This window comes from Octopus sinensis, linkage group LG11, assembly GCF_006345805.1.
Source record: "Octopus sinensis linkage group LG11, ASM634580v1, whole genome shotgun sequence".
Classification (NCBI taxonomy): Eukaryota; Metazoa; Mollusca; class Cephalopoda; order Octopoda; family Octopodidae; genus Octopus; species Octopus sinensis.
The window spans coordinates 47,586,719-47,614,509 of NC_043007.1; the positions used below are offsets into that span (position 1 = coordinate 47,586,719).

A 27,791-nucleotide genomic window follows, 5' to 3' on the forward strand; every position below is an offset into this window, starting at 1 on the left:
TGTATTTAAACCCTTAAATTCTTCCTCTGAAGAAGGAGCTGGTTTCTCACAAAAATACAAAGCTCCGTCTGTGGAATGTAGATAACGAAAACTGTGTTACAATGAAAAAAGTCATGCGTAGTTTTACTGTTCCGCTTACAGCTTGTATTTGTAATGTGCGAATCAGCTAGTTGATTTCTTTATCGGAAAATCCAGCTTATCCAGACCGACAGTTAGTCATCTACATATAAAACCAAGAAGTGCTCCAATTATTATTGGTATAAATGTAAATTAGTAATCCAGATATATAAGTGGGAGGTTTCGATGCCGTTGTCCATAGTTATCTTCTTTCTCTTTGATCTTGAAAGAGATATTCACATCAGCACAACAACTGACCTCTATGACGGTACATACTTTTCTTGTCTGTCCCAAACAACAATATTCAGTTTGATATGTTTACTCTTGACAAATAATTTGATGGGAATGTTCCACAAGTATTCCTTGTGCTGGTATTTGTGACGATTTCAATAAGAGGGTATTCTCTACATTTATTCCGGGACAGTCCCTTTTTTTCCGAATGGCATTGTATATAGTTTTTGCGACAACGTCATGTCGCATAGGGTGGTTGTAGCTTGATGACATTTTTAGGCAGCTGCTAATCACGTGTGATGTCTTCCACGGAAATGTGATATAATCTACATCTACGGTTGCATTTTGCAACTCCAAGGGCTTCACTCTTTCTTTTGTTGATTAGGTATTTAGATGCAGTTTCCTGTTCTTAGGTTGCAAATTCATAGCCTTTCAAATGTGATGTGATGTAGCTGACACGAGTCCAAGAGAGGCTTCACTTCATGTCAATGCTACTATTTTCTTGAAGTCTACGAGAAACCTACCCATGCATGGCCATTTTCTTTTTTTTTTCTTTTGTATGCTGAGCTTTTCACTTCCAGGTCTTCTTTGAGATAAGCTAGACAACCTGATTTGGGGCTGTATAGGACGTCATCGGGAAGGGAGTTCCTGAGGAACTCAGTTCCATGTATGTATGTATATAATATTATCTTTTAAAATATTCCAAATCGTATTTCAATAATTTTCCAATTTTCCAATGATTTTACATTTTCCAAATAAAATCTGACAAAGCAGTGGCGCACAGTGCTGTACGTATAGAATCCAGTATGTTCTTTTCTACTCTAGGCACAAGGCCCAAAATTTTCAGTGAGAGGGTCAGTCAATTAGATCGACCCCAGTACGCAACTGGTACTTAATTTATCGACCTCGACGCAATTTGAACTCAGAGCGTAACGGCAGACGAAATACCTATTTCTATACTACCCACAAGGGGCTAAACACAGAGGAGACAAACAAGGACAGACAGACGGATTAAGTCGATTATATCGACCCCAGTGCATAACTGGAACTTAATTTATCGACCCCAAAAGGATGAAAGGCAAAGTCGACCTCGGTGAAATTTGATCTCAGAACATAACGGCAGACGAAATAAGGCTACGCATTTCGTCCGGTGTGCTAACGTTTCTGCCAGCTCGCTACCCTTAGAATCCAGTCTATTGTTTCGTCTTTCAGACATCAGGATTCAAATTTCGCTGCTAAGTTTGTCGTTCATCAGGTTTGCGCCTCAACTTTGCTAAGGTATAACAACAATAGTTAGAGTGAACGTTTTTGTTGTCGTCGTTCTTTTGCTCTAGGACAGCCCCGTTCACGCAGACTTATTATCAGAGGTATTTCCTCCGAGAACATAACATTTGCATTTTGTATGTCAGGAACTAGAGAGAGAGATTAAGGGAGATAGAGTGACGTTGACTATGTATATGAACAATAAGGCAGAGGGGCTTACCTCAGAGGGACGTTCTGCTTAATAATACAGTTATAATACAGTTTTAATACGGTAATGTGAAAAACACTGATTAACGATTATTATGAGAAGAGAAAAACTCCGTCCATGATGTGTAAAATCTAAGAACAATAGGCAATACTAGCTTGTTACTAAATATAAATCTGCATATAACTAACTTAGCACAGAACCAATAGATTTGGGTTAGCTTTTTTTTCTATTCGTAAATGAAAATGCGATAATAAATATTGTCTCAAGTTTCTTTTTATATATCTCTGAATAATATTTATAGAGAACATTTTTAAATATTTCTAAAGACCAAACTTCATTGCTGAACAGACTTTCAGGGGCCGAAACACTGTGATAGATTTACTTGATGTGCGACATTATAAAACTAGCATCATGCTAAAATTGCATAATTCTTTTGAAATCTAAATTTATTCCAAGTGGGAATATTTTTTGAAATGCTGCAAACATTGAAAATGTTTAAGTAAATGTTAATATAAACCTGATTATTTTGTTTATCAAGTCCTGATTGATCCAAACAATATTTAATTTTACTATCGTTTGTGTGTGTGTATACGTCCAGTCTTTTGTCGTATATACTCAGAAGCTTGAGCAGGTCATGTTGTGCACATGCAAGATAACAGGATTCTAAAGCAGCTGTTCTACGGTGAGCTCTGCATCGGAAAGTGTCTTCGGTGTAAATCACAAAAACTGATTCAAAGACTGCATAAAAGACAACCTGAAGGAACTGTAAAACAATCTAAAGAACTGGAAAAAACTAGCTTTGGGAAGAGGAAGTGTGTAGCGAAGGTTGTAAAACTTTTGAAAAGGATCGCCTTGAATGCGACAGTTTAAAGCGCCGGTTCCGGAAAGGCAGTCATCAGAACATTAATATGTACTGGAGATGTGAAATACTGCGTACTCATTTCTAAGGGTATGTCAACTATTTGACGTCTTGTAAAAGATCAAATGTATACAATGTCCTTCCTCCAAGACCGGATGATTCGACGTGTCTGAAAGCGCTTGCAAGTGGATTTCGGGGCTAAAGGGACATATGGCGGTTCACCGAGATCATATCTCACAAAATGATCTGATCGATCCAGTGGAAGTTATAACTTGCCTTTATCACCTATGCCTCAAACCATGCAAATCTGCAGTGGGACTGAATAGGCATCTGAGAGGTCATAGACGGGAGGTCAGAAATGCCATTATCAACAAGGAAGCTTATAGTGACGGTAATCATCTGTGAATTTGGAATAGTCAGCATGTGTATACATAGGTAGGTATATATACATACATATATATATATATATATATATATATATATATATATATATATATATACTTTATTTAAAAGCAGCAGAAAATTCAACAAAACCTTTTACTGTGAGTTTCACGTTCCCGTTCGTCGGACAGTTTTTCTAGCAAAAACTGTCCGACGAGCGGGAACGTGAAACTCAGAGTAACAGGTTTTGTTGAATTTTCTTCTGCTTTTAAATAAAGCATATTACTCTACCACTGGTATTTGAGTACTCTTTTTTCCACCTTGTTTCACATTTATGTGTTTACTCCGGTATATATATATATATATATTATATATATATATATATATATATATATATATATATATATATATATAATATATATATATATTAATATATATATATAATATATATATATATATATATATATATATATATATATATATATATATATATATATATATATATATATATATAGTCTATATATATATATATATATATATATAGTCTATATATATATATATATATATATATAATATATATATATATATATATATATATATATATATATATATATATATAGGCGCATGGCTCAGTGGATAGAGCGTCGAGCTTACGATCGTGAGGTTGTGAGCTCGAATCCCGGATGGGGCTGCGTGTTGTGTTCTTGAGCAAGGCACTTTATTTCACGTTGCTCCAGTTCACTCAGCTGTAGAAATGAGTTGCGACGTCACAGGTGCCAAGCTGTATCGGCCCTTGCCTTTCCCATGGACAACATCAGTGACGTGGAGAGGGGAGGCCGGTATGCATGGGCGACTGCTGGTCTTCCATAAAAACAACCTTGCCCAGACTTGTGCCTCAGAGGGTATCTCTCTAGGTGCAAACCCATGGTCAGTGCCTGACCGAAGGGGGTCTTTACCCCTTTATATATATATATGCGTCTTGGGACCACTGCTTTTCATAGTGGCTCTCTCAGATATGCCCTCAACTGCCCGGATAACCACCCTTGCTAGCTACGCAGACGATACGAAAGTCTCGCAGAAAATGCAGAACCCCAGCGATGGAGTTAGACTTAGACTCAATTTACAGATGGGCTAAGGATAATAATATGCAGTTTAATGCTGAAAATTCCTAACCCTGCGCTACCAGCGTCCAAAACTGAATATAAAACTTACAGGGTACATCGGTCCACAGGGGATTTCAATCCCAAAGCCTAAATCAGTGAGGTACCTGGGTATCGACATGAGTAATGATGCCTCTTTCCAAGTGCACATTACCAGGATGGCGACAAAGTGTAGACAACTGGCAGAATGGATCCTGAGAACGTTCAGAACCAGAGAAAAGAAAACCATGATGGTCCTCTGGAGGACATTCTTCCTCAGCCGCCTGGATTACTGCACCCAGCTATGGTCACCCAACAGTGTAAACTTAACAGCGGACCTTGAAGCATTCCAGCGAAGCTTCACAAAGAAGATTGTCTCATTATTTCAACACAGTAATATACATCTGGAAGATCCTGGAAGGAATTGTGCCAAATTTTGGCATTGAAAGCTACACCAATACCAGAACGGGTCGACACTACACAATGCCAAAGATCCCAGCAATGTCATCGCGCTTCAGGACCTGTTACTGCAACAGCCTGGGTTTCAGTGGCCCACAGCTTTTCAATATTCGCCCAAAGAGCCTGAGGGACCTATACAAAGTGGATGTAGGTGTTTTCAAATCAAAACTGGACCTCTTCCTGTATAGAGTCCCAGATGAACCTACCTCATGGCAAGGGGTGCAAATGAGGGTAGCGACATCAAACTTCATTCTTCACCAAGTGCCACATATTAGAGGAGGCTCACAGTATTAACAGTGTAGGAAAACGGCGGTGCCCCAGCATGACCGTAGCTCTGAGCTAAAACTACAAAAACAAAAAAAAGTATATATATATATATATATATATATATATATATATATATACATATTGAGTTGGCAAGGAAGTAATTTCGGTTTTTTTAGTGTGAAATAAAAGTCGGGTTTTTTTCCTACAAATAATGGACCTTAATCAATTATATATTTTCCATTTTGTTCGATGACCTTTTGCCATCCTTCTGGCAACTTCATGATTCTGCACTCATAAACTTCTGGTCCTTATCAACCAAAAACTGAAGCAGGTGAGATTTCAGGTCATCATCATTATTGAATTTTGCAAACTTTGAAATAAAAGGTTATCTAATGTTGCAAGGTCAGGGTTAAACGGTGGATGTGACACCACTTCCCAACCAAGTTCCAATAATTTTTCATGAGTTAGCGAAGACATGTGTGGTCTAGCGTTGTCATGGTAGAACACGATTCCTTTACGATTTGCCAATTCTGACAATTTTTCTTTGTTTGATCCCTTCTCTTTCCTTAGTTGTTGACAGTAAACATCTGAATTGATCGCTTGGTTCCTTAGAAGCAGCTCAAAACACACCTTTGTAATCCCACCAAATTAACAGCATGACCTCCTTTTGATGCAATTCAGCTTTCGACGTGGTTTGTGCTGATCATTACGCTTGGACCATGATCGTTTTCGAGTTATGTTATTGTAGACAATCTATTTTTCATCACTAGTGATGATTCGTTTCAAAAAAGGTTGATATCATTGCGTTTTAGATACATATCGCAAATATTGATTCGTCGTGTTAAGTGAATCTCTTTCAATTTTTGTGAAACCCAAATATTGAGCTTCTTCACGAGTTCAAAACATTTTAAGTGATGGTCAATTGTTTGTGATACATTTAACCCCTCTGCAATCTCTTGCACAGTTACATGACAATCAGATTCAATTATGGCTTTGATTCGGTCATCATCAACTGCAGTAGGTCGACTAGAACGTTAGTCATCTTAGAGTGAAAAATCTCCAGAACGGAATTTTTTAACCACTTCTGACATGTGCGTTCTGTTAAACAATCAACATCATAAACTTCACATATCTCTGCACCATGCCACACAAGCAGAAGAACCCAGTCGTGGCTGTCAGACAATTTCTGTGACCACATCACCTCTAACATCTGGCCACCCAACTCACCAGACTGCAATCCCCTTGATTGTTACATGTGGGCCGCAATTGAGTGAGGGACCAACAAAACTCCGTGTGACACCACACATGAACTTAAGGCAAGGATTATGGCAACATTCACCAACTGAAACAAAGTGACCGTCCAGAAGAGTTGCAGTTTATGTAATTTTGGTAAATATATCTGTTAAAATGAGATGTCAGTGTTATTTTCATTTTTGCGCAATTTAGATGACACTTTATTCACCACACCCTGTATGTGTATGTGCGTGCATACGTGCGTGTATGTGTGTGTGTGTGTGTGTGTGTGTGTGTGTGTGGTGTGTGTGTGTGTGGTGTGTGTGTGTGTGTGTGGTGTGTGTGTGTGTGTGTATTCAAACCATTTAGCAAATAGTCATATTCGGCGAGATAGCTTGCAGCAGGCCTTTTTCGGTATGCGGCATTGGGAAGTCACAACAATGACGAAACATTGATATCTGTCGCTCCAACAAGGAACCTGATGTGAGTTGTCTTACATTGAGAATGTATTCTGTTACGCCTATAAAAGTAGCCCACCCACGAACTAACAGCGCGTACACTTTGTGTAAGTGTGTACGATTTTGTTTATAATTCATATTTGAATATTTTCCGTAGTATGAAACGTTGTGAGATACAAGCAGATGGTTTTCAGACACTTTAGCATATAGTCATATTCGACGATATAGTTTGCAGCAAGCCTTGTTCGGTACGCGGCAATGAAAAGTCACAACAATAACGAAACATCAATGTCTAATATGATATGAGTTGTCTCGCTTGCCTATGACTTACTTTCAGGTGTTTTATCAGGAGGTGCATTGAGGGTATATTCTCGTACGCCTAAAAACAGAGTTGATCTACAAACTAACACATGCACCTTGTGTACGTGTTCCATTTAGTTAATACAAATATGTACACACACACATATATATATGGAGAGAGAGAGAAAGAGAGACAAACAGACAGACAGGCAAACAAATACATACATACATATAAAGGCACACACACACGTTTAAGGAAAGTTATAAGTCTCTCCTATTTTTTTTTCAATAGCCGTTTATCCTACTTCAATCTGTTTTGAATTGTTAGTTGTTGTTCTTGTTGTCGTCGTCGTCGTCGTTGTTGTTGTTGTTGTTGTCGTCGTCGTCGTTGTCCTTGTTGTTGTCATTGTTGTTCTTGTTGTTCTTGTTCTTGTTCTTGTTTAGTTCAATGACAGCTTCGAAACATTCCAGGTGTACCATCACGATTTTTATTTCAGGCATAGTCAATGGACATCCTCGATACAAACCATCAATTTCTTTATTTCAGGCATAGTGCATTTAAAACAACGAATCCTATTTAAAAACGCTAGTCGTTTCAAGGAAACCTGTATATTACTTCTGCCATTTCGAACGATCACGCTGATGCTCCCCTAATTGGCTCAGTGATTTCTTAGTAGTTTTCTAATGTGTTAGTTAATCTTTCTTCCATGACGGTAAAATTCTGTAGTGTGTTTTGACATTAGTATGGCCCGAGTATTTAGCCATTAATTTGATAATATATGTTTCGCTATACTTTGCTTCTCGAAATCCTTAAGGACACTTTTATATTCTCCTTCTCGTCCCCATCCACATTTATAAAAATTCATATTTTTCCTCTTCTCTTTGGTGATTATACTATTTTTATACAAGCAAAAATATTTTCAGACCTTCAAATATTAATTTATTCTCCCTTTTTATTAAAAGCATAGCACAGTTCTGATCACTGAATTGTATCTCTGGTTACATTTTTCTTAATTCATGGTGATACCATTTTTCTTGTTTTTTTAACAAGGCATGAGGATATTATTGATCACTCCTTGATATTAGGTTAAAACGTAACATGGTTTGCTCTCTCCCAGTTTATGTTAAAGAAGCTAACTCGATACCACGTAGAAACAGAAATAATTAATCGCCGGAGAAAATATGTCTTTTGATCTTGATTTATCCAAGAATATCGCACAGCAGATCAACGCAAACTGCCAACACAGCAGTCTTGTTTCCATAAAAAAATTTTAGGCTATTAATGGTACCAGATACTAAAACAAAATATTTCATCACACCAGGATACAAAAAGAGGAAAACAGTCTCCGTCGCCTTTTAGCTTTCATCAAAGATTATCTGAATTATTTTACCAATTTTCTTTCACCGAATAACCACAGTGACAATACATAGGGCTTCACAAATATCGAGAAGTAAAATCGCGAAGAAACCATCATGTAATTCCGATACTTACATGAACGTACACGCGCGCAAGCATATGCGTAGTACATGCATAGATTTTAAGTATGTTTATACGTAGGGCTATTAAGGGCTCTTATATTTAAAAATATACACGCACACAAACACACATATACACACACACATACATATATATATATATATATATATATATATATATATATATATATATATATATATATGCATATATATAATGTGTATATACGTATCTAGATAGATAGATAGATAGATAGATAGATAGATAGATAGATAGATAGATAGATAGATAGATAGATAGATAGATAGATAGATAGATAGATATAGAGAGAGAGATAGATAGATAGATAGATAGATAGATAGATAGATAGATAGATAGATAGATAGATAGATAGATAGATAGATAGATAGATAGATAGTTTCTTTTATTCTTGCACTTGTTTCAGTCATCTGAATGCGGCCATGCTGGATACATATATATACATACATATACATGTATGTATGTATGTATGTATGTATATATGTATGTATGTATGTATGTTTGTATGTATGTATGTATGTATATATGTATGTATGTATGTATATATATATATAGTGAAGAGAACAATCCCTCATGGTCTCCTTCGATGTTATAAACCTATACTCCAACATTCCATTCCACATGATTATGGAATGGAAGCGATTCGATTCTGGCTAGAACTACATCCAGAACGAATAAACAAAACCTTCATCATTGAATCAATTAAATTCATTCTCCAGAATAATCATTTCATTTTTGACACCAACTGCTACCGCCAAATATCGGGAATTGCGATGGGCACGAGACCAGCACCTAACATTGCCAACCTAACAATGGGATTCTTGAAGAAAAAAATATATCAGAATTCATTGCGAAAATTTGGAGACCCTCTCGGCCAATACATTAAAGAGAATTGGAAGAGATACCTGGATGACTGTTTCATGCTCTGGAATAACAACTTCACAAAATCCTAGAATTTAAAACACTTCTGAACAACATCCACACAAGCATTCAATTCACAATGGAATACAACTAGGAAGCACTTCCATTTCTAGACATTCTATTTAAGAAAACAAACAACAAAATCGAAACAGACATATTTTATAAAACAAGAGATGCAAAACAAAACTTTCTCTTCAGCTCTTGCCATCCTAGACACACAAAAACAAACATCCCCTTCAACCTTGCAAAAAGAATCTGCACTATTGTCTCAGAGAAAAGATACTAGATATTTGAGTCTACTAGAACTGAAAAATGTCCTCCTGGATAGACACTACCCAATCCAACTCATTAATGAAGGAATAAAACTTGCCAAATCTATCAACACCGACACATTAAGAAAAACCAAAGACATTAACAAACCTCTCCTTTGAAACACTACCCTACATTTCTACATACAACCCCTGAAACAAAGAAGCATTCAGCACAATCATACAAAACCTACCAATACTACACAAGGACCCAAAACTAAAAAGAATTTTACATGACATTAAAATGTCAAAAACAAACTAAAATGTCAAAAACAAACTAAGTCATTAAAGAAACTACTAACTAATGCAAAATTATTCCCCTCTACAACAAGACCCAAAGTAAAAAAAATGTAATCGCCCCAACTGTGGTACATGCCCCAACCTTTTGGAAGGGTCAGAATACTATTTTGAACAAGGGCAACACTTTAAAATTAAATCAAATTTCACTTGTGCATCAGAAAATCTGATCTACGTAATTAGATGCTCGGGTTGCCAGAAAGACTATATCGGTAGCACAGAGAATTCTATCTCTCAACGTTGTGCGGCGCATCTTCAAGAGATAGCCTCACCACGATACCGCCAAATTTATCTCAGTGAATATTTCGACGTGTGTACGAAACAAATACAACCTAAATTCACTATTTTCCCTCTATATAAATTTGCTGAATGAACTTATACACAAACCCGACTCAATAAAGAGACATATTTCCTCCAAAAATACAGACCTGAACTATGAAGGAATAAAACACCAATTCATTTTAATTGTATTACTAATTGTCACTTAATTACTTGACTCCTAGACACCCATTCGTATTCAAAGCTTAGCCATGAGAGGTCCGACATGACTCTTATGAAGAAAGTATTCATATCTTATCAATTGCTTTGTCGTTCATTTTCTACTGGACTGATTTATTTTATTCAATTATGGAATTTCAACGTATACAAAAAAGTTATACATGTATGCCAAATACAATTTTTAGGTATAAATTACTGTTCATACTTATACGTATGTATGTATATATATATATATATATATATATATAATATATATATATATATATATATATATATATATATATATATATATATATATATATGTATATATATATATATACATAAAACTAAAGAAAAAGGAAAAAGAAAAGGATTAAGTGAAAATTAGAATTAGATCCCTTTGACCGTAAAGTCATGATAAAGAATAGTGGATAGGGACCTAGAGTCATCAGTACAATTGCTCCATCGGGAGAGGGTAGGACTTTACAATTCGCCAACAGGAACTTATCCATATATTTACATCCGCTAAAACTTTCAGCTCTGGAATTAAGCAGCATGGTGGAGTCCTTAAATCTGAAAAGGATCTGTGATCTTTCAGCTCGCATAGCTTAGATTTTTTGATCCGTTGACATATGGCATGGACTTTCAACTATTTTGCACTTGATATATATATATATATATATATATATATATATATATATATATAATATATATATATAATATATATTATATATATATATATATATATATATATATTATATATATTGTATTTATGTAATATATAATGCATGTAGATAGATAAATAGATAGATAGATAGATAGATAGATAGATAGATAGATAGATAGATAGATAGATAGATAGATAGATAGATAGATAGATAGATAGATAGATAGATAGATAGATAGATAGAGTTTACAGAAAACAAAAGATGAAGACAGTTAAGGGAAACAACAAGCAGGTGTATTAGTTTGACGCTCAGGAAGAATGGAAAAATTTTTGATGTCTCTAGCCTACAGTCTTCGGCAGAAAGGTTTAAGAGGGTAAAAAATAGAAAGAGAACGAAAAAACAAAGGAAAGAGAAAAAATGTGTAGAGATTGACGGTTTCAGTTATTGGTAGTATCAACGAAAATAATATTCCATCCAATGAGAGATAAATATCGTTTAAAAAACACAGGATTTGGGTATGCACACTCAAGCGCATGCACACGCACACACATTTTTATAGTCCCAGATGTATTCATTTGTAGCGTATGAATTAGAGATGTTCATTCTCACCCCAAGATCCCACGTTCAGATGTGTTAATATGTATTCTGTTGCTTCAATGATAATAGGTATGAAGCTGAAAGTATATCTTCGGTACTGGATTTGCAAACTACTTAGCAATGTTCCATAGATGTTCCATTTTTCTTTTATTTTTCTAACCACGTTGGTGGTTAGAATATATTTTTCCCTTTGATGTCGCACACAATATCTGGCCAGTTTTGATTTAACTTGGTGGCTGTTTCAATTCTTAAGTTTCACTATATGTATGCATGTATGTATTTATGCATGTATGTATGTATTTATGCATGTATGTACGTATGAATGTATGTATTTAAATAAGTTTGTATGTGCGCATGTATGTTTTCATGTACGTATGTATGTATGTGTGTATGTACGTGTGTGTATGTATGTATGCAGATATTACTATTGACTATCGCAAATAGATCCGCCTCTCTTCAAAGAGACAATTCATATTAGAAAGATAATAAATAGGCATGCATACATATATATACCAACATATTTGTGCGCGGGCGTGCCTAAAAAATAATGGGAGTATGCTGTTCAGCTTAGTGGCTGGAAATTAGCTAGTATTAAATAAAGTACTTACAATTTCATTTAACGATTTTTGATTATTCAATAGAGTCAATCTCATCTATTTAACTGCATTCAAATAAGTTAACATTTCTCTACGACTGCTACGACAGCTAGTGTTACATCGGAGAAACCATTATTCAGTTATATTTTGGTTAGATTCAATTTTTCATTTCATTGTCTAGTGTGTTTAGATAATGAAATTATGGACGGCACCATGATTGTGTTATATGAAACATATAAATTATACCTTGGTAGCACTGCTTGCAGACTGGCGGAATTATCATTGTTAAAGTGTTTTCTCTTGTAAGTTGTGTTGATGCAATCAAGCCAGACACGTACTTGCTTGTAGAGCTGGTTTAGCATTAGTGTTAGAATGTTTGGTTTGTTCGAGTATTAAGTTGAGATGATGGGATCGAGACACGTTCCATGTTCCTAGGTTTAATGTTAACGTTTTACAATGAGCCAATACAGGAGACTTTATACCAGTAATTCACAGCAGTTTTTATAATCCATAATCCTAGGAAATATTTGATTAATTTTCGCACCTTCTACAAATGTGACATCGCTTTTGAAGATGAAAATATCATTTTCCGAATAACTAATTCATTTTTACTTTTTATTGAACCACTCGCAATAGAATGGATAAATAGACTTCTTGGTGTACTAAATTGTTTATAATAGTTAGTTAATAATGCTATTCTGAAAACCAATTTTAGTAGAGTTAGTACTTTTCCTTTTTGCTTCAACTTTTTTGTGATATCTCGCTCCCCAAGATATGCTCGACATCTAGATTAAGAACTTTTGGTCTACGCAGTTGCTTGTCTTGATAGAAATCGCGGCCAAATCTTCTCCAAAGGTCATTTTAATGTCTATATAATGTTAGGCTCAGTAAAATGGTTTACTGTGCCAAACATAGATTATGAATTTTCAACAGTAAATATATACAATTCAAGTTATAAAAAAAAAGAGATTACAAGTGCAGCGAACACTTTGTGACCGATGAAGTCCAACGAAAACGATCAAAAATTCAAATCTCACTGATGGGATGTCAAACGCAATCTGATTACAGCAACAAACACCTACACAAGTCATTTCATCCATAAGGTGAGACTGCAAATGCCTTGAAACATTTAAAACAATCTACAAGGAACCCGTAGGAAACAAGGAAAATAACTTTGAAAAGATAAGACTGGAACGCAGTCGTATTTCAATGTATGGTTGTGTGTGTGTGTGTGTGTGTGTGTGTGTGTGTGTGTGTGTGTGTGTGTGTGTGTGAGTGTGTGTGTGTGTTTGTGTGTGTTATCACGAGGGGAAGACTGATTTCGTGTTGTCACGTTACAAATGACACCATGCATTATATGTGTATGTGTATGTATGTATGTATGTATGCAACAATAAGGCAATATCAGCGCAAGGATTTGCAACTATTTTCCACAAAGAGAGTAAGACGGGTGCATAAACGAAAATAAAAAAACGACACCCAGATTTTTGTAATGGTGGAAGATGCAGCTGATTTAAACAATGTGGTTATATTTACAAATCATGATACAACGTCCTGACTTTATGACATTGTCTGATCAAACAGTTCTCGTTGATTGTCTATGGTATTCTAAAATGACATACGAAGAGAAAACCAACAGTTTACATACATGAATCTATTTATATGATGTATGTATGTACGAGGGAGAATTAAAAAGTAGTCGAAAACGTTGTCTGTGGGACAAACCCGTGGTAGTTCAGGCTTTCCCCGCAAGAAGCCACTTGATGTGACCCTCGGGTATCAGTCTGCCGACCGGCATCGTCATGTTATGTCGTACATGCACGTAGTTTGTCTTTGTTTTGCAGAGCTTCTCTCCCGTTCATCGATTTTTGCGATGGCTGAAACGAAGGAACAGCATGCTTCTGTGAAATTGTTTTCTGTCGAGCAAAACGGCGGCCGAAACAGCTATCACTCTTCAAACAGCTTACACGGATGCTGCCATGAGCAAAACACAAGTTTACTTGTGGTTTCCACACTTTAGGAATGGTCACTCTTTACTTGAAGACCAACCTCGTTCAGAACGATCGTCGATCTCCCAAATGAATGAAAGCATAATGAAAATTCATGAACTGATCTTAGAGGACAGTCGTCGAACGATTGACAAACTTGGTGTGTCCTGGAGCTCCTGCCAACGAATTTTGAGCGTGGAATTACAAATGAAAAGAGTTGCAGCAAAATTAATGCCTTGCTTGCTCAGCGAAGATCAAAAGCAGTTACAACTGAATGCGTGTCGTGAAGTGAAAGAACAGTTGGAATTTGATCCGAACCCCTTTTCGAAGATAATCACTGGTGATGAAAGCTGGTGGTACGGAATTTGTAGATGTGGAAGAGGTGAGGATAAAAACGATGGCGACGTTAAAATGTATCACTTCGCAAGAGTTCCAGCACAGCTTCGAATAATGGAAAACACGCCTTGACCGATGCATTGCTTCAGACGAAGAGATAAAATTGTAAACATTTAAAACTAAGTGAATAAAATAATATTGCAAAATTCCGGTTTCTTTTGGGTACCCGTTCGTATGTGTGTATGCATGCATGCATGTATGTATGTATGTATGTAGTATGTATGTATGTATGTATGTATGTATGTAACTAAAAGAAGGTACTTTGGTGAGGCAATATGGACTGGGCATAGGAAAAAAGAGGTTTTGAAATATAGAGATGGTAGATAATTTTCTTTACTACCCACAAGGGGCTAAACACGGAGAGGACAAACAAGGACAGACAAACGGATTAAGTCGATTATGTCGACCCCAGTGCATAACTGGTATTTATTTAATCGACCCCGAAAGGATGAAAGGCAAAGTCGACCTCGGCGGAATTTGGACTCAGAACGTAACGGCAGACGAAATACTGCTAGGCATTTCGCCCGGTGTGCTATCGTGTCTGCAAGCTCGCCTCCTTGGAAGCAGAAAAATATTTCAGCATAGATATGGTAGAGGTATGTGAGTGAAAAACTAATGCTGAGAATAAAAATCAAGTCCTCGGTAAGAAGTAAAACAAAATGGATGTTGCATGCTTATAGTGGTTGCACCTGGCATCTAGTTTATTCTGGTGTCTTGCCGTTGATTTGCCTGGTTACGTTAGCGCAATACCCAGTTTAATATACGAGATAACGTGTGTAGTCGTGTTTGTCTACTTAAGGCAGGCATTAGAAATCTTTAGAGAAGCCACACACTTTAGAAAGTTGTTAACTTTACAACGAGCAAGGAAAAGAAAGTGTGTCAGGAGGCAAACTGAAACGTCATACGGAGGTTCACTAAGACAATATTCTAACAATAACAGCAAGGCGTACTTATCGCTGTCACATCTATGCACAGGTGTTTACGTTCCTAGCCAGAACAGTGAACGTCTAAGCTAACACCCAAGTGATAGCATTTCCTGAAATTGAGTCGCAGCCATCACACACAGACACACAAGTGTGTGTGTGTGTGTGTGTGTCTGTGTCTGTGTCTGTGTCTGTGTGTGTGTGTGTGTGTGAATGAGTGTGTGTGTGTGTGTTTGTGTGTGTTATCACGAGGGGAGGACTGATTTCGTGTTGTCACGTTACAAATGACACCATGCATTATATGTGTATGTGTATGTATGTATGTATGTATGCAACAATAAGGCAATATCAGCGCAAGGATTTGCAACTATTTTCCACAAAGAGAGTAAGACGGGTGCATAAACGAAAATAAAAAAACGATACCCAGATATTTTTGTATGGCGCTAATGGTGGAAGATGCAGCTGATTTAAACAATGTGGTTATATTTACAAATCGTGATACATCGTCCTGACTTTATGACATTGTCTGATCAAACAGTTCCGGTTGATTGTCTATGGTATTCTAAAATGACATACGAAGAGAAAACCAACAGTTTACATACATGAATCTATTTATATGATGTATGTATGTACGAGGGAGAATTAAAAAGTAGTCGAAAACGTTGTCTGTGGGACAAACCCGTGGTAGTTCAGGCTTTCCCCGCAAGAAACCACTTGATGTGACCCTCGGGCATCAGTCTGCCGACCGGCATCGTCATGTTATGTCGTACATGCACGTGGTTTGTCTTTGTTTTGCAGAGCTTCTCTCCCGTCCATCGATTTTTGCGATGACTGAAACGAAGGAACAGCATGCTTCTGTGAAATTGTTTTCTGTCGGGCAAAACGGCGGCCGAAACAGCTATCACTCTTCAAACAGCTTACAAGGATGCTGCCATGAGCAAAACACAAGTTTACTTGTGGTTTCCACACTTTAGGAATGGTCACTCTTTGCTTGAAGACCAACCTCGTTCAGAACGATTGTCGATCTCCCAAATGAATGTGTGTGTTTATTTCGCTTAGGCATTATAGATCTTTATAGAGATATTCTGATAGAAAAGTGTTGTTGACAGTGATGTCAAAGTTTCGGCCAACTAAACTACCGTCGGAATTAGCCAGCCGAAGCTTCGAAGTTACTGTCAACAACATTCTTGTATAAGAATAATAAATTTGTTCTCTACAAAAGTATAGAGTAACCCATCAGATTAATGGAAAATTGTTTTTATTATAACTGAACATAAACACAAGCATTAATATATGGAGAGATAGACAGTCATACATACATACATACATACATACATACATACATACATACATACATACATACATACATACATACATGCATACATACGTACGTACGTACGTACATGCATACATCATTTAAATAGATCCATGTACTTAAGCTGTTCTTGGTTTTCTCTTCATGTTATAGAACACTATAGATAAGCTTTCATTGAATCATGTCAAGTTTATTATTGGTATGACTGCAAAAGAAAACATACTGACATATAGACGTTCTGTTTGAGAATTATAATTTTTTTTACGGGAGGTAAGTTAAATGTCTTGTTAAAATAAGTATAAATAGTCGAGATTGTAAAATTATACGTGTCAACGGGACAGTTAAGAGAAGTGCATTCAAGAATTATCCGGAGAACTGTTTAAGCATTCTCTATCCTCTATGAAGGTAATTCTTAGATTCAAACAAAAGGAAAATCAATCTCAATAAATTATAATGTACAAAACTACCTAACGAACGACACAATTCAATCATGTTAATTGGTGATGTCTTAGGTTAACCACAAAGTGTTATTTGCACTCCGAAACTTAAATTCCTGAGAAAGAAAGAAGGTAAGAAAATAACAATGTAAGAAAATGAGTAAGTGGATTTCACAGAAAATTTCGTTAAGTTCCAGAAAGTGTTTGGAAGTGACTTTCTATTCACAAACCAATGTATGATAATCATGAACTGTCTGCAATGAAAACAGAAAGGATAGGCGAAAATGAAAATGATATCAGGTGCTTCTCGCTTGGGACTTTTTAAGACAAAAAAGCTTCAGGGAGAACACAAAATAAAGGAGTTTATGATATTAGTTTAACACTGAAGAGAAGATTAAGAAATAAAATGAGTTCTACTTTTCGATCAATGATCGTTGTTCAAAGAAAAGGAGAAAAGAAAACAGAACAGAGACGAGAGAAAGAAAAAAAGTAGGTTTGATTTAATGTTGCGTGGTGTGAAGTGAATGACAAACGAAAAAGGGTGGAAGAGAGAATCAAAGAGACAATAGGTGAGTGAATAGTTCTTTAACAGTAAGAAGCGTATTTATGTGCTGGTAAGTGTAGGTATGCCATCTAGAATGTGTTCGTTATTTATCTGTGTGTATAGGTGAATGTGTGTGCATAGAAAGATTGGATAGGTATGTGTATACATGTGTAAGATGTGTGTATGCATGTCTGTGTAATGTGCTAGGTATGTAAGCTTATGGCATATATGTAGGTGTTTGTGTGTGGATAGCTGTTAGTGGTGTATGCATGCACGTTGTGATATGTGTTTGCTTTTAGGTGTAGTGTACATAAAACTGTGAGTGTATTGTGCATGTCGTTCGTGTATGATTAGCATGCCTCTGTGTATCTGATGTGTGTGTGAGTGTGTGGTGTATATTGACGTATATAATTATGTAGGTTGGGATGTCTGTGCGTGAACGTATTTTACTAGAAGACAAGTTAACTGTTTGGCCCACGCAGTTGTGTTTTGTCGAAGCCGAAACTATGGTGTTTCAGTTTGGGAAAATATTATCCTGCAAAGGATAATATTATTTGCTTTATTAGCAACATTAATTCAAAATAGTAGAGTGTACCTCTATTGTTTTCATTGAACACATGTATCTATAAATTTAGTATGCACTAAAGAGGTAGCTTTTGCATGTTTAATCGACTTGCTAGCAATAGCAGCCAAATCTCTTTCAAACTCTACCTTCTTAAGAAAGAAAAAAAGAAGGAAAACATTAGATGGCGTACTTCTTGATATATCATACCTGAATATAAGATGGGATCACCACAGCCGAAATACTTTTGATAAACGAATGTTTAATGAAGTATGAATAGCAACTAACAACATTAGCAACAACTAAATACTGATTGAGCTATAAACAGTATATAGAAGTAATTCGCTCTTGATACTATGTTACATTAATCCTGGTACAGCTACTAACTTCAGTTCAGCAGTAAAGAGACTATATAACGTATAAGGTCTCCTTTTAAAATTCTCATATAACCATGTGCGTTTTAATGATGCGTTTTACAAAATGCTGTGTCCTGCCTCTCTTCTCTCTAACTTTCGAATCTTTACGCCTTTTCACTCTTCTACTTTTTATCTCCCGCTTCTCTACTCACTGAATCCAACTTCCCTACTATCTGGCTCCTTGTGGGTGGCCTTTATCCAGATTGCTCGAATTATTTTAGGGAAAATATATGTAGTTTTCTTTACACCCCATAAATTATAAAGTTAATTATATTTGGAGGGATCTGTTTTTAGATCTACACCTACTTTAAATGGATAATGCATAAATTTATAAATTAATTCAATGTGAGTCTATGCTATAGAATAAATGTATAGATTTTAGTTAACACTATAAGTAATAGAGTAATAGATAAATGTAAGAACATTGCCTTTAGATAAGATGTGTGCGTGCGCGCGTGTTTGTGTAATGATGCAAAATTGTGAGGATTTTTTACTGAAAGCTGATAAGCATCCACGTCTTTTGTGTGTTTTTTCTTGTTTGTCGTCTTTCCGTGCAATGTTTTACTCTTTTATGTGTGTGTGTATACATACATACATATATATGTCTGCGTATATGTGTGTATATACATACATATACGTACGTATATATATCTTTATATATACATATATATATATTATATATATATATATATATATATATATATATATCTATATATATATATACACACACATATATATATAGGGGGAGAGAGAGGGAGAATATAAAGAAATTCAGGAGGTATGTGATAACTTTATATATATATATATATAAAGAGGAAAGCAACAGGAAAACTAAGCGACAAAACACATTGAAAATCAAACAAGTAAAGGGTTTTATGAAGAGTAACGATACATATTTACAATTAGATGAACTGATGTAGGAATAAAAGTAATACAAGTCATTATTGTGAATTGTTAGAGAGATTCAAAAGCATACTGGTTTCGTAAAATTACTGATCACTGCTTTGAATGTGCACCGCTTACCGAACGGTGTCGGGTCTACTAGTCCCTGAGTAAAAAGATTATGTGTAAGGGAGGTAAGTAGTTCTGGATTTGGTGCAATTAGGGTAGATATAATGTGAATGGTGTATGGGATGTATGGGAGGTATTAATTGAAAGGTTAATAGAGTTTTGTATTAAGTTATGTGTTCACATTGAGTTATAGTAGATATTTATTTATGAAAGTTGCCTCTTTATTCATTCTTTGTTGTACTGAGGTGTTCTGTGAACATTGAGAGAAGGGAAAAATTAGGAAATTAGGATTAATGTTCCCAGCACACCTTTCTATGTGTTCACCTACCTGTATCGGTCTGTATTGCCTGTATCTGGCTGCATATATATATATATATATATATATATATATATATATATATATATATATATATATATATATATATATGCATATATAAACAACTTATAAATAAGGCCAAACGAAAAAATGTCTAATGCCAAATATGCCGAAATTAGACATTGTCCATAACCATATATTTTTCACAATACGCACGCTACTTGAAAAAAGTCGACAGAAATTTCTAAAAATTCCATTATTACCATATCGGACCGATTTCAGGGTTAGTTCATAAGAACCATCCCTTCGTCAGTGATAAATGTGGTAAAGAAATAAATGAGAAACTTACTCATACCCATGGAAGAAGCAAACACTAAGTCATGAGCACAATTTAGTACCCTAAATACATCCAAAATAGAAATTCTCCGGCCCATTCAAGACACGTGCGATTTGAACTGAGGCTCTCACAGAGTGAGAGAGTCCGGAAGTGAACACTATTAAATTTCTATTTAATGTAGGATAATATTTTTTCGAAAAAAATTTTATTTATAAGTTGTTTATAAATTTAACCTTTATTTTTTAATATGCTGGCCATTGATAAAATTTTTTTCGAAAGTTTTATCCTACATTAAATATGTATATATATATATATATATATATATATATATATATATATATATATATATATATATATATATATGCATACATACATATATATTCATATATATACATATATATACACACATATATGTGTGTGTGTGCATGTATGTGTGTATATTATAGACACACATACATGCACACACACACACATATATATGTGTGTATATATATGTATATATATATGAATATATATGTATGTATGCATATATATGTGTATATATATATATATATATATATAATATATATATATATATATATATATACATATATATCATACATACATATATATTCATATATATACATATATATACACACATATAGTGTATGTGTGTGTGTGCATGTATGTGTGTATATTATAGACACACATACATAAACACTTGCCCAAGTTGCCACGCAGTGGGACTGAATTCGGTACGATGAGGTTGGGAAGCAAGTTTCTTACTAGATAGCCATGTCTGCCCCTGTCCTTTTTTTTCTAGCGCGTAGAGAGTAATTTGAGAAATATTTGGTTGCTATTTCAAGTAGGTGGAGTACCCACGAAAGTACATTTACCCTTGAATCAACTTTGGCCCTTTAAAGGACTATCTCCAATATTTCGTGAAGTGATATTAAAATCTGAATCACTGAATCTCACTATGAACTGTATTCTTTTTGGCATGCTTTTAGCAATTTCTGAATTATCGTTTTAGCGTGGCATGCTTTCGTTGAAGAAGTTTAAAAAAAAGTGCGCTTTGGGTTAAAAGGGGGAAAAAATAATAAATATTCTAATGGAAATCGTGAAATATTTTCCTGCTACCGATTTTGTGGCTTCTGGGATCGGCAATCTTAAGAGATTTAAATTAGCTATAATTCTTTAAATTGCATCACTAGTCATGTGTACATTATTTCCTGTATACGTAATATGCATATATATATATTTATATATGTATATATATATATATATATATATATATATATGTGTGTGTATATATATATATATATATATATATATTATATATATATATATATATATATATATATATATATATATATATATATATGTATATATAAATATATATACGTATGTATATATAAATATATACATATAGATATAGATATATATACATATATATATATATGCTCACAAACACGTACACACACACACATATATATATTATACATATATATATATATATATATATATATATATATATATATATATATATATATATAAGAAGAGAGTGAGAGAAAAAGGGATTTAAATGATTTATACAAAAATTTACACAAAAATGAGCTAAGAGAAATAATTCGATGTGGTGAGTGGTATGTATTTGATCAACAAAGATAAATAAAGATATATTAAATATCATTAAGCATGAATTCTTGATTTATTAAAATTATCTGTTTCCAAAGAACGTAAAACAATCTTTTGGTGGCAACTGGGATTTTAAAAGGTGAATATTACAAAAACTTCGTTGAAAAATTGGCTTAATAATTTTCATCGTCTATGATGCAGCTTAATTATAAATGCTCATTTTGTCAGAAGTCATACTGACGAATTCCTTGACAATTTAAATAACTTATACCATCTAGATTGTCAAGACATCCTTGAGGAAGCTTTTTATCATATTCTTGCATTGATATGAGATGAGCGAAACCAAGAGATAGGCTTTTATGGCTATAAAACGAACTGATAAATAAAACAATATTAGAAAATAGTTGGTGGAAACAAAGGAATATACATACTACCTGAATAGACAATGTATCGTATTCGTTTCTAGATAAATCTACAAATTATTATGATTTATGGAAGTAACATGCTAAAATAGAAATCTACTGTAAGAAGATGTGTCCCACAATTTGATGCAATTTATACAAATGTATTAATATTAAAGTACTAATATTCCAAGATTTACTTTTCCCATTCTTGTTCTGACACTTTCATTCCACATTAACCGCAACCCTAAATATTATAGTGAATGGTTACAACTTAAGCGAGACTAGAATCATCCACTTGCTCTGAATGGATAAACGACCGCAGCAGAATAATTACTGTAACTAACAAATATTCTATGAATTGCGATTTGTGAGATAAAATATTGTTTGTCCAAGTTTACCTTAGTAGATTCCAGATAGTCGTTACCTGTCAGACAACTGGAATTGTCTCAAAAACTTGCGGAGATTTTACAACTCACTCTTCTATTGGCTACTCTCATGTAATTCCAAAATACGAATGTACGACTTGTATATACATCTAACATATTCTAGTCGTCCACCAACATTAATAGGTGAATGTTCCCAAGAATGCTTCGAGATACCTGAAGAAATGCAACAACCGTCCGGACCTACTCGATGTTTAAAGAGCCACTAATCTGACACCACTCCCCTTGCTATTCACATTTAGTACCACTGATTTTCCATCCAGGGGTCTAGGTAGATTGCCCTTGCCTCAAAATAATTTCTATCCTGCTCGATCCAGGTCATCAATAAATTGCATACACGTCGCAAACGTCAAAGATGGGTGCAATTTTGCGCGTTCCGAGAATATCGGTTTCAGCTCACAAGACATAGATATGATACCTGATGGCTATCACGCCAACATCCAGTGATTTAAGGTTGTTAAACAAATTACTTTGTTTGCAATCCAGTCTCAAGTAGCATAAATTTATGCAATCATTTCTCTGTAAGGTTATTTTGTATGGAGAAAAGCTGCAATAGGTTACTTTAATCTAAAAACACCGAGCAAATAGGTCATCGGGATTTCTCTAAAGGTTTCTGTAGTATTGCATTGGCTGTCTTTTGCGGGAGTCCAGCTCATCCTCTGGGAATCAGTTCTAATGTAATCCTCAACAGAAATCAAGTTGGTGCAATTTGAGAGAGGTGGTCCACGATGTTGTTCCTTCTGAGACGTATGTCTTCGTTGAATTTTACGGTTTCCATTAACTCATAGAATGGCGTAGTTGAAAACTTAATAAATAAGTTGGTCTTTGCTGTTTATGCCCTGATTGTAGTAATTAGTAACTGTGACTGTTGTTGTGTTTGCGGGTTTAGTTGTTAGCATTTGTGTTGTTATTGTTACGACTTTTAGTAGTGGTGGTCGTGGTGATCTTTTTTCTATTGTTACTTTTTGTAATATGGTAGCAGTGGTAATGATGATTATAGTATTACGCGTAGGAAAATGTTCGTTGATCTCTCAAGCATTTCGCCTTTACTTTCCTAATAATAATAATACTAATGGTGTTGTTGTTGTTGATGATGATGATGATGATGATGATGATGATGATGACGACGACGACGACGACTACGACGACGATGATGATGATGATGATGATGATGGGGGTGGGGTGATGACGACGACAACATAAACCCATCACTTTCGACGTGACGGCTTAAGTCGATACTTGATTGGAATTCTATTTCCTCCATGCCGAAAAGATGAAAAGTGAAGTTGAGACCTCGATCGAGGCTTGAACTCAAAAGGTAAAACGCCGGAAGAAATACTGCAAGACATTTTCTCCGACATTCTATCGAGTCTACCAATCCACTGCTCATATGGTAATTGCTTCCGATATGAGCACAAAGCCAGGTAGTTTGAGAAGGTGTTGTTCTGCATCAACGAACCAAATACTTAACTGGTGCTTTATTTTATCGACTCCAACAGAATGAAGGGCAAAGTCGAGTTCAACGGAACTTGAAATCAGAATGTAAAGATGGATGAAATGCCGCTAAGCATTTTGTCCAGCTCGCCGTGTTTATAATAATAATAATAATAATAACAACAACAACAACAATAGCAATAATAATAATAATAATAATAATAATGATGATGATGATGGTGATGATGATGATGATGATGATGATGATGATGATGATGATGATGATGATAATGATAATAATAATAATAATAATAATAATAATAACAACAACAACAACAACAATAGCAATATCAATAATAATAATAATAATAATAATAATAATAATAATAATAATAATAATAATGATGATGATGATGATGAGGATAATGATAATGATAATGATAATAATAATAATAATAATAATAATAATAATAATAATAATAATAATAATAATAATAATAATAACACCAAAGCTGTAAAGTTTATGTATTGATCGACATGAGTATTTCTTGTAACCATAATATCTCGGCAAAAGAATTTGACAAGCTCAGAAAATATAAAGATTTGGTCATTGAAATTGAAAGAAATGTGGCATCTCAATCGGTTACAATACCTGTGATTGTAGGAGCACCTTGACCGATTAAGAAAGGAACTGAAAATTATTTGAGAATGATCCCTGGCTTATCATCCATGCAAGAAGTGCAAAATATTGTTTTAAATGGTACGCCACACGTATTGATAAGGGCATTGTAGATGTGACAGCAATTACCACCCAGGTTTGGGTTTTTTCTTTACATAACTTCATTTCATTTTGAAGATGAACAATCTGGTGTGTATAGTTTAATGGCATATCAATGTAAACAGTGAATTTCTTTGTCCTACGTGTGGGAAGACACTCAGCAAGAAACTGAAAGAAGAAGAAGAAGAAGAAGAAGAAGAAGAAGAAGAAGAAGAAGAAGAAGAAGAAGAAGAAGAAGAAGAAGAAGAAGAAGAAGAAGAAGAAGAAGAAGAAGAAGAAGAAGAAGAAGAAGAAGAAGAAGAAGAAGAAGAAGAAGAAGAAGAAGAAGAAGAAGAAGAATGTAACCAATAAATATTATATCGATTTTGCTCCAGTATGGCTAAAACCTGAATCTAATAAATAATAGAATATGAAAATATTTATTTGCTTTGCTGAAAATTATGTAATACAAGATCGAAGAGAGAACGAAAGAAATGAAAAAGTCTATGAATGCAAGTGTTTCCATTCAGATGACCAGACAGGAGCAACAATTTTTCTTTTTCCTCAAACTACACGGATTGCGTTTTCACAATAAGAGTAAACTTCTGCTTCGGACGCCTACGGGAAAAAATGGAGAGACATGTAACAGAAGCATGCGATAAATTTAACTGAGATAAAATTTACTGACGCTAAGAGTTTCCCCAGTGAATTATGTGAACAAAGCCAAGTAAATTTATGTAGTTTTTCTACTTGATATGGCAATGTCTGGCATGATACGGAGCAGCCATCAATAGATCAACAACCGTGTGTACATATACAGAGATTTAACAGATGAGCGCATACTCAAATACAGCCGAACGCTAACATTTATACAGCTACAAAAGTCCATTCTACTGATCGATACAATTCAAGTAGTTTTGCGTATACATCCATAACAATTTAACAATTCACTATTTGACGTGTCTTCTTTCACATACACGTACACACATGCACATATGAATATATGTGCATCGGTGCGTGCGTGTGTACGTGCGTGTATATATGTGTGTATGAAAGAATATGAATATAGGATATATGTGTATACGTTTGTTTATGTAAACACGCATAAATTTAAATAACAGCATACATTTCTCTTCATCTTTCACCCGCTCGCTCACTCTTACACTCTCTCCCTTTCTCATACCCACACACTCTCTCTCTCTCTCTTTCTCTGTTTCTTTCTCTCTTCCTCTCTCTCTATTTCCTTTAAGAACAACATTTTCTTAATTTAAATTAAATTTTAATTTTAAACTCTACAGAGATACATCGAAGACAAATGGAATTCTGAAACGACACAAAAATTCTTTAAAATAGAGAAAAATATATATATAAACAATGCAAAAACAACGACTGAAAGGATCTGGTCACAAGATAGGAAAGTTTGATTTCTATCACTTGCACAGAGATGTCTTCATGGCCAAAGCATTCAATGCGGTGTGATACTCTACGGGGAGATAATACGGAACTGTAAACAATAACAGTAACATCACCACTATATTTCTATAAAAATAATTTATTGACAATCGAAGAAGTATCACAAGAGCTGTTTTGTACTTTCACTGACACCACTCAAATATTAGACTTAGTTCTATGTTTATGATGAGGTTGTCCTTGGAAAAGCATAACCATTCATAAAAATATGGTTTTGGTGTTTTGGGTGTAATCAGTAACGTGGTCGACAAGCAATGGGTGCTTGTAAGTGTGTTATATCATTATTTAAAACATGTCCCAGAATAATTCTTTTATTCTTTTTATTCTTTTACCTGTTTCAGTCATTTGACAACGGCCGTGCTGGAGCATCGACTTTTAGTCGAAGAAATCGACCCCCAAGATTTATTCTTTGTAAGCCTTATTCTATCGGTTACTTTTGCCGAATGGCTAAGTTACGGGGACGTTAACACGCCAACATCCGTTGTTAAGCGATGATGAAGAGGACAAACACAGACAAAAATACACACACGCGTGCGCACGAGCATGTGTGTGTGTAGTATATGGTAAATGAAAGACGGAAGATGGAAGATACGAGAATTTTTATTAATCACGACAATTATTTCGACACATCTAGCATATGTATATGTATACGACGGGCTTCTTTCAGTTTCCGTCTACTAAATCCACTCACAAGGCTTTAGTTGACCCGAAGACTATAGTAGAAGACACTTGCCCAAAGTGCCACGCTGTGGGACTGAGCCCGGAACCATGTGGTTGGGAAGCAAACTTCTTACCACACAGCCACACCTGCGCCTAAACATTTTATATCCTTTATAGTCATGTCCTATCGTTACATTAACAACCATCATAAACATCGAAATTTAGTGTGATACATGTTTATATCAGAGCAGTGTTTCTCAACTATTTTATACCTAGGGGACTCTTTGATTCCTATTTTACTCGGATGAACACCCCAAACAAGTCGCTTTTTTAATATTATCAGGAAATGCATAAAAGAATGGTTAAAATATTTTGATTTGTAGAAGTGCAGACCTGTCTATGGCAGATAAATTTCAGTCTGATTTTATATGGAACCCCAAGAGCTCGGCTGAGAACCATTGTAGACAAT

General features: G+C 34.9%; 1 protein-coding gene and 1 long non-coding RNA gene across 2 annotated transcripts in view; both read right to left on the bottom strand.

The window, feature by feature from the left end:
• Positions 1-27,791, bottom strand: part of LOC118765416 — a 124,523-nt gene that overhangs the window by 22,810 nt on the left and 73,922 nt on the right. The window lies entirely within an intron of this gene.
• The window catches only part of LOC118765417, a 12,515-nt gene continuing 4,417 nt past the window's right edge, over positions 19,694-27,791 (bottom strand). Inside the window, exons 2-3 of the long non-coding RNA XR_005001279.1 lie at positions 27,291-27,292; positions 19,694-19,891 (exon numbers count right to left, since the gene is read on the bottom strand). This is a non-coding gene — a long non-coding RNA (uncharacterized LOC118765417). The remainder of the gene's footprint in view (positions 19,892-27,290; positions 27,293-27,791) is intronic.